General features: G+C 38.2%; 1 pseudogene across 1 annotated transcript; it reads right to left on the bottom strand.

Moving 5' to 3' along the window:
* Positions 1–2,918: 2,918 nt before the first annotated feature.
* LOC306638077 (small ribosomal subunit protein eS26-like) lies at positions 2,919–3,272 on the bottom strand (annotated as a pseudogene). Its single transcript has one exon. The product of its transcript is annotated as a small ribosomal subunit protein eS26-like (transcript).
* Between the last annotated feature and the right edge of the window lie 9,278 nt (positions 3,273–12,550).

Below are 12,550 nucleotides of genomic sequence, written 5' to 3'. Positions count from 1 at the left end.
ATATTGCCATTAATAAAGTACAAATCACCGACACCAAAACCTTCCTGGGATCTATCATAAATCAAACTATGGTTAAACCCGCAAAAATTACCGTTCGGGTGGGTGGGCTTAGAACTTTAAATGATTTTCAAAAACTTTTGGGTGATATTAATTGGATTAGACCTTACCTTCATTTACCCACCTCAAGTTTGGGCCCTCTGTTTGATATTCTTAAAGGTGATTCTGACCCTCTTTCTAAGTGAGTGCTTACCCCTAAGGCTTGAACAGCTCTCAAGCTTGTTGAAACAGCTATGGAAAAGGCTCATCTTGATCGTATTGACCTAACTAAGCCTTTATCATTCATTGTCTTGGCCACAAATAAGTTACCCACAGGAGCGTTTTGGCAAAAGGGTCCTATTCTATGGGTTCACATGAATTATGCCCCTAACAAGGTTCTTAGCCTTGTTTACTGAATCTGTGGCAGAATTAATCCTTAAGGCATTAGAAGTATCCCTTTCCACCTTTGGATCACATCCCTCAACTATCACTACTCCATATACTACTGATCAGATACAATATCTTATTAATAATTCAAATTCATGGGCGGTAGTCTTTACTAGTACTTCTGCTGTGTTTGACAATCATTTGCCATCTGATCCTCTTCTCCAATTTTGGAGTGAACATCCTATAATTTTTCCTAAAATCACCCGAAAAGAACCTATTACAGGAGCTACCCTTATATTTACTGATGGATCAAAAAATGGTATGGGTGCTATTACTATAGATCATGTTACAGAAACATTGTTGTTTAATACTCTATCTGCACAACAAACGGAACTATTTGTAGCTATAGAAGTATTCAAAGCCCACCATGAGCCTTTTAACCTGTTCTATGATAGCAAATACATTGTTAATGCTGTTCAAAATTTAGAATTAACTGGTCTGATTTCCCTCACCTCCACTATTACTAAATATTTGCAAAGTTTACAAAAACTTATTTGGGACAGAAAAAATCCTTTTTTTATTGGGCATGTTCGGGCTCATACTGGCCTTCCAGGTCCTTTAAGTTTACACAATGATTTAATAGACATGGCCACCAGAGACCCACACATCTTTAATACACTTGAAAATGCAAAAACTTTTCATTCCAAATTTCATATAAATGCTTCCTCTCTACGCACACGCTATAAAATTACTAAGGCAACAGCTCGAGACATAGTCAAGTCTTGTGCTAAATGTGTTACATTTATTCCTAACCCCTCGTTAGGAGTAAATCCAAAAGGGCTTCAGCCCAATCATATTTGGCAAATGGATGTAACTCATTATTCAGAATTTGGAAAACTACAATTCATACATGTGTCTATTGATACCTTTTCAGGATATATTATGGCCTCTGCTCTTACTGGAGAAAAAAAACAAAGATGTAATAACACACTGTTTACACTTTTTCTCCATCCTAGGAGTTCCCAAACAAATTAAAACAGATAATGGTCCTGGATATACGTCCCAGGCCTTTATACAATTTTGTTTCACCTTTGGTATTCAACATGTCACAGGATTTCCCTATAATCCTACTGGACAAAGCATTGTTGAGCATGCCCATTTAATGCTTAAAAACATGCTTTATAAACAAAAAAGGGGAATAGGGGCATCATACAGATCCCCAAAAGACAAATTGTCTATTGTCTTGTTCATTTTAAATTTTTTAAATCTTGACTCTGAGGGCCGATCGGCTGCTGACCATCATTCAGAGCCTAATAAAAAGCATCTACCTCAAGTGCTCTGGAAGGACATTCTATCAGGACAATGGAAAGGCCCGGATCCGGTGTTAATCTGGACCCGAGGGTCTGTTTGTGTTTTCCCACAGGACGCACAATCGCCGATTTGGATGCCGGAGAGATTGGTCAAGGCCTCAACAGAGACCCAAAAACAGGAAGAAGATGAGGAGGCTTCTCCCGCTGATGGTGCTGGCGAATTCTCGCCAAATTAATGGAGGAGACTCGCGTGAACTATGGGGGATAGTGAAGATGTGGCCCTATCCTGTACCCCTTAGCAACTCCTCTATTCTATATCCTCCTATTTTTCCAACATTTGGCCACATTTCTGCAGTCCGCTGTTCTATGGGGAAAAGAATGGTTTGGGTTTTTGTCCAGTGGAGGTCTCTTGTGTGTTGTATCTGTCCTGTGCATATACAAAATGCATATACATCCGCGCAGAGAAACAGCCATTATTTGCCAAGCTCTCCTCACAATTGATGCTGGCCCATCCCCCCAAGTCTGGTTAAATATGGTGGACCGGTAGCCAATGACGGGTAAGATTCATGGGGAGCTCATACCAACCTAAGACAGGAAATGAGGGCTAGAGCCTCATTGTCCAATGATGGGTAAGGATGTTGCTGTGCTGTGGACAACCTAAGACAGGCACGGTCCCTTTTATAAACAGAAAGGGGAGTTGTGGCGGGTGAAACCCGGGGCCCAGGGTTACGCCACGTGCATCTAAAGATGGTGACTGGCAGAAAGCAAATGGCGTCCTGATTATGCCTGGAGAAGGGCAGGAAGTGTTAACCATTGGCTGTATGATAATCAGTTCTGCTGCCTAGGGCGTGGACAGATATACATGTATGATGGAGCGAGTGATCGCTTGACCTTTAACAGGATTGGATGGACATATCTGGTTACAATTGCTTATGCATGAGACTGCTTATATATTGAGGGTGTTATTTGAATAAAGAGGAAGCTGCTTCATAAACCTCTGAAGTGTACGTGTCTTTCGTCCTGCCAGTCGGGCTGTAAGAGTGAGAAGCGGCTGCGGAGCTGCTTGGAGCAGCCGGGCAAAGAAGCGGCGGTTTTCCATACCTGTGAATACATTCAACATGCTATATGAATTATAATTCCCATTTTATTTTTTCCAGCGGTTAGCTTTTCTTCACTCACTAAGGACCCAGCTCCTTACACAGGCTTTGATGGAGGTCGTCGGGCAGCACTAGCAGGTTTAAAATGGGCTGGGGCTGTTTGGTCCTTCCTGGCTTCATGAGATCCATTCCTGACCACCTTGCTGTGAATGGCACAACTCACACAGTAGTGCAGCTTCACATAGAGCTTGCGAAGCACGTAAGTGTCCAAAACACTTGCTTCAGAAATGTCCCTGACGGCTGTGGCCTCTACAGTGTTTCGAATGACCAACTTCTTAATGGCCTTGTCCTGGGTACCACCTGGCACAGTTCCTGCAACAAACAGGCTGCTCCTGGCTGCGGCCCTTTTGGCACGACCATTATTCCTTCTGTTTTTGGTCATCTGGGAAGCAAGGACCCCAGAATTAGCATATTTTGAATTTGACTATATGCTTATTTTGGGCAGAAAGTTTACACTTTCAGATGTTTGCATGTTACTTACACGTTTCCTTTTTCTTGCCGATTAAAGAACTCCTTTTATTATTTATTGTAAGACAGAGCTGATGGTGATGAATTCTTTTTGCTTAGAGACATTAATTTTAAAAATTCCTCAAAAATGCTTCCCTAACAAAATAAATTAAAGGTCTCCTTTTGAAGGAAAGAAGAAACAAAAACATTATTTCTTATCTCTTAGAGAATAATATACTGAATAGTGATGAATTCCTTTTGCTTTTATTTAGGAGCCTTTATTCTAAATTTCTGAAAAAGAATCCATATTTTTGGGTGGGTATAGTATTTTTGGTTGAGTTTTTTCCATTTAACATGTTCAATGCATACACGTATGATATTTTTTTTTAATTGCATTCTTCATTTTGCTCAAATCAATGGTTCGTCAATAGAATTATTGGCCCATCTTGCTTCATCTGTTTCAGCAGTCAAAGTATATTACAAATGATATATATGAATAGGTGGATAGAAAAGATACTGTGTTAGTCAGCTTTTCATCATTGTGACAAAATAACTGAGAAGAACAACTTAAAGAGGAAAGATTTATTTTAGTTTGTGATTTCAGAGGTTTCAGTTCATGGTAGGTTGGTTCCATTGCTTTATATTTTTTAATGGCAAGATTTCTATTTCATATATAGATGTATATATGTGCATATATATATGTATATATTCAACATGCTAAGTAGAAAAAAATTGCCAACCAAAAATATTGTATCCCCCAAATTTTACAAATGTATATGCTATACAAATACATAAACTATATATATGATCATTCCACTCTCTCTAAGCCTATAAGATTTCTGCCAAGAAGTCTTTAATTTTTTAAAATTTTATTACTTCAATTTCTGTATTAAATTTCTCTGATAAATTTTGGAGTTGCTTCTGTATTTCACTGAAGTTCACCAGGCTTCCTTAACAAACTATTTTAAATTCTTTGTCCATTTCCATCTCTTTGGGTTCAGTTCATTTATCTCCATCTCTTCAGGGTCAGTCACTGACTCTTTGTTTTGTCCATTTGGTGACATCACATTTCCCTGGTTGCTGTTGCACATTGAAGTGCTGTCTGCACACTGAAGAAATCCCTATTTTCTTCAGTCTTGTTCCAGTCTAGCTGCCTTGGAATGCTCAACAGTCAGCCTGTCCAGAAACTTGAAGCTGACTGGAATAGTCCCTAAGATAATGACCACTGCAGTCGCTCCTGCACTCGGGAGCATCCTGAGTCCAGGATTGCCATAGCTGGGGCAGCCCAGGCTGGCATGGTGTGGTGACCAAGTTTGGCATAGCTCTAGAGCAAACAAAAACCCAAGGACACGAGGCTTGCCTGACTTGGAGGTTTGTCCCTACCACTGACTGCAGTGATGTGCGTGAGAACTTGAGTCTGCTTTGTAGGGGCACTTGGTTTCTATTTGGTTCCAGGCCAAGACTACAGACTCAGTCTGCGGTACTGACATGGAGTCAGGAGCCATTGGTTCTGTCCAGTACTGAGCTTTATTGTGATGGGGTTCTTACTGGGGTCCAAGTCAGAGTTCTTTGCTTACTTCTTTCTCCCCGCAAGTGGATGGTGTCTCTCTTAAAGCTGTGCTGTTTAGGGATGGGGGCTGGCAAAAGCTAATGAAAAACTGTTCTTTTTACCTCTTCAATGTGTCTTCTCTTATTATTATAACAAGCCACTGTGATCTTTCATCTGGTTTCTATGGCTCCTGTGAATGTATTTCCATGTGTGGAGAGTTGTTCAAATCGATGGTTCTTCGACAGAATTATTGGTCCATCTTGCCTCATCTGTTTCAGCAGTCATAAAGTATATTACAAAGGATATATGTGAATAGGTGGATAGAAAAGATGCTGTGTTGGTCAGCTTTTCATCATTGTGACAAAATAACTGAGAAGAACAACTTAAAGAGGAAAGATTTATTTTAGTTTGTGATTTCAGAGTTTTCAGTTCATGGTAGGTTGGCTCCATTGCCTTGGGCCTGAAGTGATGCAGAACATCATGAGGCATGGTAGGAAAGCTGTTCACCTCATAACAGTCAGGAAGCAAATAGAGTGACATAAAGGGGATTGGGACAAGATGTAGACCCCAGGTCACACTCCACAGGTCCACTCCCTTTAACAATGTCTTGAACAATTTCCACCACCTCCCAGCAGTCCATTGAAATTATGAGTTCATCAAAAAGTTAATCTACTGATGAGGTGAAAGTTTTTATGATCTAATCATTTGCTAAGTCTCCTCTCTGAATATTGCTGTGCTAGGGACTAAGCCTTCCATAAATGAGCCTTTTGGGGACATTCCAGGTCCAAACTGCAACAGAGGCATATGGCTACTGTGTGGGAAGGTGCACAGACCTTTCAGGTTTCTCCTGGCACTTCCATGTGTTGAGCAACCTGGAAGCTCTCTAACTCCTGTCCTTTTGTTCACTTTCAGAAGCTCTGTAGCATAGGCCTGACTGATGTCACAATTGGGCATTGGTGTTAAACTTAATCTTCAGTCCTTTTACCCTTCCAGAAGATTGGAGGATGAGACTGGAAGTTCTAACCCATTAGGCACATAACTGTTCCCCAGAAAATCAACCTGCCATAGTGAAGTTATCCAAGAGCTCACTAGCCATCAGTCATTTCTTTCATGTTCAAAAAGTTGTTAGTCACTTTGGAGACTCCAAGTGCTCTAGGATGTGTGTTCCAGGAAACTAGAAAATGGAGAAAATGGTCAGATATTTATTTCCCATTATAAATCACAATATCACAGGCTCACTGAGGGTAATAACCATGCTTTCAACAAAAGGTAAGTTTTAACGGACTTACCTCTGACTACATTAATGCAAGCCCCACACCAGGGCCTAGCAGAAGGAATGTAGTGCTCTTTTCCAGGTATAAAACTTTACATCAGCCTATACTGCCATACAAATCTGGCCATTTTTAACAAACAATTATGAAGTGTGCAAAAGACAAGGAGAAAAAATCACACTGCTAGGAAACAAAACAATCATTATTGCCATTATGAAGTGTGACACAGATATAGAAACTAGCTGACAGAGAATCTAAAATGGCAATGTGTAGCATATTAAATCCTCCAATGGACAGTTGGATTACACATAGTTTGAGATGTGAACTTTCAGAAGGGAGATGGGAAGTTCAAAAATAAAACAAAATAGAATGCCGGTTATAAGACTGTCAGTAATAGAGGTGAAGAATGCCTTTGATTGGTTCACCAGTCAACTCAACAGAGAGGAAGAAAGAATCTGCTAATTTGAAGACAAGACAGAAATTACCCCAACTAAAACATCAGAAGAAAAATCAGCAGGTGTGGAGGTTGGGGATTGGAGGAGAGTTTGACCATAAAGGTAAGTAGGAGGAGAACTTTTCTGTATCATGACTCTGTAGGTAGAAATACAGCTCCATACTTTTGTGAAGACACACAGAACATTGTACCAAAAATAGTTCTTTGTAGTTAAAAAAATTGAAAGGAAGAAAATAATCCTGATTCCCAAAAGTATTAAACCAGCATTCTGGGAATGAAACCCTGGCATCAACAAAAGGATTCCAATGTGCAGAGAACATAGAAAAAACTGCTACAGTTGCCATGTACAGAGGTGAATTTATTTTCATGGATTGGCTGCAAATTTTCACTTTCATTCAGAAATAGCTGGGAGTCTTTCAAAGACTCCCATCATTCTTGCTGTCCATCTCCCATCATCCAATATTCTGATTTAATCTGTAAGATATGACAGGAGTGCTGTGTAAAAAGTCTCTAGGGTTAAAATATTCCAATCAGTCAGTCTACAATAAGGCCTAAAATTTTGCATTTCTGACAAACTTCCAGGTGAAGCTATTGGACGGAAGACTTCTATTTGACTGCTATAGAGCAGCAGCAGCAACACAGTGCCTGGTGATTTCTGTATACATTTAAAGTTTGAGAAAGCCTGCTCTGGAGGTTGGTGGATGTTAAGCACTGTGTCATCCGCAACCTGACTTCCCATTAGTCAGCATACTAAGTCGTTCTGTCTCTTAGAGGTTGGTCTCACCTAGGTGTATGACAGTTTATTAATTCACAAAGAAATATACCAGAGTGCAGAAGATCAATACATCAGGACCAGCAAATTCCTCTTGAGTATGCAAAATCACTCAAAGCCAGTTTATTAGAAGATGACCTAATGAGAAGAAAACTTAAGCATTCATTTTAAAAATCACTTGTCCAATTAAATAGGCTAAGTCAGTCTCATTCCCTGAAAGATGCAGTGTTGCAACCTAGTTGTTATGGTGGTGAATATGCTGTTATATGGCAACAGGGAACAAGACAGAAGATGGAATTAAATCTGTTAACTAGCTGGCCTTGTGATGGGAAAATTTTCTTAGATTATCTGCATTTATACAGTGTAATTGTATGAGTCCTTAAAATGGAAAATTTAGGCAGAAGTGTAGGTCAAAAAGTTATGATGGAAGGACTCAACCTGACTTTTCTGGAAGATGGAAAAAAGGACCCATGAGCCAAGGAATGGGGACAGCTCATAGAAGTTGGGAACTGCCCTCGGCTGACAGCCAATAAGAAACCAAGGACATTTGTCCTACAGTCACCAATCACAAGGAACAAAATTCTGCATCTACATGTACAAGTAAGGAATGGATTCCTTTCTAGAACCTCCAGCAAAGAACAACCCTGCTAACACCTTGAATCTGACCTGGTAAGACATGTCTTGAACACCAACCCTTTAGAATTACAAGATAATAATGAATTTATGCTGTTTCAAATAAATGTTGGATTAGTTTGTTATGACAGCAATAGAAAACTAATACACCCACCTCTTCAACTGTATTGTTGACTGTTTATTCTGTTGTAAATGCCCTTGCTGTGAATGTTAATAGCCTCAACAAGGCTGTATTCAAATTCTTCTAGTCTGCCATGTATTATTTATACTTACGGTAGTTGCATATTTGTGTTCTATTCCTTGTAGGTTGATGAAAAAGTATAATTCTCTGCAAGTAGTTTTTCTTCTCTAACTTTCAAATTCTCAGTGTGTGGTTAGTTTATGTACTACAAAAAGTTTGATGATATAAAATTGTATCTACATGTACAATTGGTCCTTCATATCCATGAGCTTTGTAACCATGGACTGAAAATATTTGGATAGTGATCTACTGAACATGTATAGACTTTCTTTCATTATTTCCTAATTAACAGTCTATCAACTACTTAGATAATACTGACTTTGTATTACATTATTGTAAGTAACCTGTAGATGATTTAAAGTATATAAGAGGATATGTAGGTTGTGTGGAAATACTGTACCATTTTATATGAGGGATTTGAGCATCTGCAGTGTTTGGTATCTGTGGGGAGTTCTGGAACATCCTTCAAGGCTACTGAGGGATGACTGTACACACACACACACACACACACACACACACACACACACACACAAATTCAATCTCATAAGACATATTTTTGATTGGGTGATTTTTTTTTCTATGTAATATTACATGTCCCTCTTGGCTATAGACCATTGATAGCCAGTGTCAAATTAGTTGCTGATAAGAAGATGGGGTCACCTATTATACAGCATCCTGGTAGCTCCCTCCAAAGGCTGGTGGGTCTGGGTAGTCAGTCACCCTAGATTCCTTTTTAGAAACAAACAAACAAAACACCCCCTCAAATGATATTAGGAAATGATGTAAAATACATTTTCTACTTTAAAGCACCACAGTGTTGTCATGAACTGTTCTAAATCATTACTTCACTGTTTTCACATTATGCATTTGACAAATAATGAATGGGCTTAGTTGGAATAGAAATTATCACCTGATATTTTTACTTAAATTTTAAAGTTTAGTGTAAGCCCAGATTTAATGTTTAATAATAGCATGTAAGAATTTTTTCTTGTCATTTCCTGCCTGAAAAATAAGAATGTATAATCACCCATGATATGTAAACATAAAGATTAAAAAATTCTCAAATGAAAATAAATAATTTTATAATACCATTAAATTGTTTGTGATAAAATCAGTCTTCTATTAGACGAATGAGACTAACGTGAAAGGTAAACAAAAAAAAATGTTTATGCTTACCACTGAAAAATCAGTTTTAAATATATGATGACTTAGGTAAAGAGAAGAAAAGCATGACCTGAAAACCTTTCTGTATTTGAAAACCTTAATACATCTTTGCTTTACAAATGAAAAGGACAGAACCAACACTATGTTTGATGTAGAAGCCAATGTTCTTTGACCAGCTCAGAGATTGTATAATTAAACATTTACAAAGTAAGGAAAATTTCCCTTTTTTTTCTTTTGATGGAGAAATTGGTGTGAACTTTTAAATATTTTTGAATCATAGTCACATGGTCTGTGGTCAATGTCTGAGCCACAGGACCAAGTTTTCCAGGAGAGTTCTCTTCCATCTTGAAGGGTTTTGCAAACAGTGAGGGTCTTAGTATGTTTTGTGATGCTTTAACAAAATGCTTAAGGAAACTTATAAGTTATAAACTTATAAACTTATAAGTTTATAAGTTAGGAAACTTATAAAGAACTATTTTCTTACAGTTCAGGAACCTGGGAAGCCCAAGGTCGCAGAGCTGGCATTTGGTGTTCAGTGAGAAAGTGCTTGCTGAATGTTCCAGATGGAAAGCATGTTGTATCCGCACCTGGGAGAAGGTAGAAAGAAGGGGGCAAGCTAGCCAAATGCTGCCCGAAGCCTTTATTTATTTATTTATTTATTTATTTATTTATTGGTACTGGGGATTGAACCCAGGGGTGCTTAACCACTGAGCTATATCCCCAACCCCCTTTTTTTTTAGTTTTTTTTTTTTTTTTTTTTTTTTTTTTTTTTTTTTCACATTTTGAGACAGGGCTATACTAAGTAGCTGAGGTTGGCTCCGAACTTGGAATCTTTCAGCATCAGTCTCCCCAGCCACTGGGAGGAAGCCTCTTTTCAAAAACCCTCAATCCCACCCACAGGGTTCTCACGGCCTAAGTGAGCTCTTAGAGGCCACACCTCCTAATGCTATCACCTTGACCATTGACGTCCAGTGCCTGAACTTGGGAGGGCACATAGTCAAACTGTAACACAGGGAGATGCCTAAGCCAGGACAAGTTCTCCAGAACAATTGTGCTAGGGATTTTAAGGGCATCATCAGGAATGACATTTAGACATGAATGACAACTCTGATGATTGATCTATAGAATTTATTTTTGTATATATGTTTAATGTATGCAAGAATAAATTTGCATTTTATTTTAATCCTAGTTTTCTACCAATATAAACACAACCATGAATTGTGATGCTTGATCATCATATAATAAACATGTAAAATTCAAGAAATTTCCCTTTGGATGACCTACACAATTCTTCTGGTGTGTGTGAGGGACAAAGTAGCTGTATTGTAAATCTCCTTAAGTCTCATTAAATCATAATGTGCAACCAAATTGGTTGCTTTTGCAGATTACAAACTGGTCACAAACATTGATAAGGATTCTTGACCTGGATGCATAATATAACAAAAGTACCAATACTCCCTCCACCCCAGTATTCTCATTTAATTGGTCTGGGTGAAGTTCAGGCATTATTATTCTTTAAGTATTTGTGCACTTGGGTGCTAGTGATGTGTAGTTTCTCAATACACATAAAATTTATGTTTATAATACACTGTAGTCTATTAAGTCTGCAGTAGCATTATGGCTAAAAAATGTACATGCTTTAATTAAAACATCTTTATTGCTAAAAATGCTAGTGATCATCTGACCTTCAGCAAGTCGCGATCTGTTTGCTGGAGGAGGGTCTTGCCTTGATGCTGATGTCTGCAGACTGATTAGAGTAGTGCTTGCTTAAGGTTGGGTGTCTGTGGCCATTTCTTTGGATAATGAAGTTTGCTGCATCAACTGACTCTTTCATGAAAGAGTTATGTGTAGCATGCGGTACCGTTGGATGACATTTTGTGCTCCTTAAAACTTCTTTCCAAATGGGAGTCAATACTCCTGAATCCTGCTGTTGTGTAATCCTCTAGGTTTATGTAATATTCGAAATTCTGTGTTGTTGTTTCAACAATTTTTGCAGCATCTTTACCAGGAATAGACTCAAGAAGCTGCTTTCTTTGCTCATCCATAAACAGAATTCCTCATTTGTTTAAATTCTGCTTTAATATTGGAGCAATTCAGTCCCATCTTCGGACTTCACTTCTAATTCTATTTCTTTTGCTATTTCTTCCACTTTGCAGTTACTACACCCATGGAAGTCTTCCATGACAGAAACAACTGTTATTTTTTCAGATTTTATTGGTGCATTGTAGTCATACATAATGGTGGAATCTGTTGTTACATCTTCAAACTTGCACACAATATAATAATATAATTTGTCCCAACCCCTCCCTCCAGGAATCTTACCCCTTGGTTCCTTTTCCTCTGCTGGTCTCCCTTTGACTTTCATGAAATCTTCCTCCACCTTTCTTTTCCTTTTTTCTCTCCAGCTTCCACATATGAGAGAAAACATATGACCCTTGACCTTCTAAGTTTGGCTTATTTCCCTTAACATAATGTTTCCTAATTCCACCCATTTTCCTGCAAATGACATAATTTCACTTTTCTTTATGGTTGAATAAAACTGCATTATTTGTATATATCACATTTAAGGCTGGGTCTATAGTTTGGCTACTGTGAATTGTGCAACTATAAACATGGGTATGCATGTATCACTGATGTTAGTTCTTTAGGATAAATACCGAGGATTGGTAAAGCCGGGTCATATGGTGGTTCCATGCCTAGTCTTTTAAGGAAAACTTCACACTGATTTTCAGAATTGTACTAATTCACAATCCCACCAACAGTGTAAACATATTCCTTTTCTTTCACATCCTTTCCAACATTTATTTTACTTTTTCTGATTGCCATTCCGACTTGTATGAGATGAAATCTCAGGTAGTTTTGATTTGCATTTTCCTAATTGCTAATGATGTTGAGAATTTTTTCTTATGTTTGTTGGTCAAATATAGTGAATACATTTATTCTTTTGAGAAGTGTCTGTTTTAATTTGTTTCCCCATTTATTAATTGGGTTATTTCATTTTTTATATGTAAAGTTTTTTTTACTTTCTTTAAATAGTCTAGATAATAATTCTCTGTCGGAAGAGTAGTCAGCAAAGATTTTCTCTCTTCACATTACTGTTTTCTTTGCTGTGCAGGAGCTTTTTAATTT

Source organism: Sciurus vulgaris (genome assembly GCF_902686455.1).
Source record: "Sciurus vulgaris genome assembly, chromosome: 10".
Taxonomy (NCBI): domain Eukaryota; kingdom Metazoa; phylum Chordata; class Mammalia; order Rodentia; family Sciuridae; genus Sciurus; species Sciurus vulgaris.
This window is presented reverse-complemented; position numbering and strand designations above follow the sequence as displayed.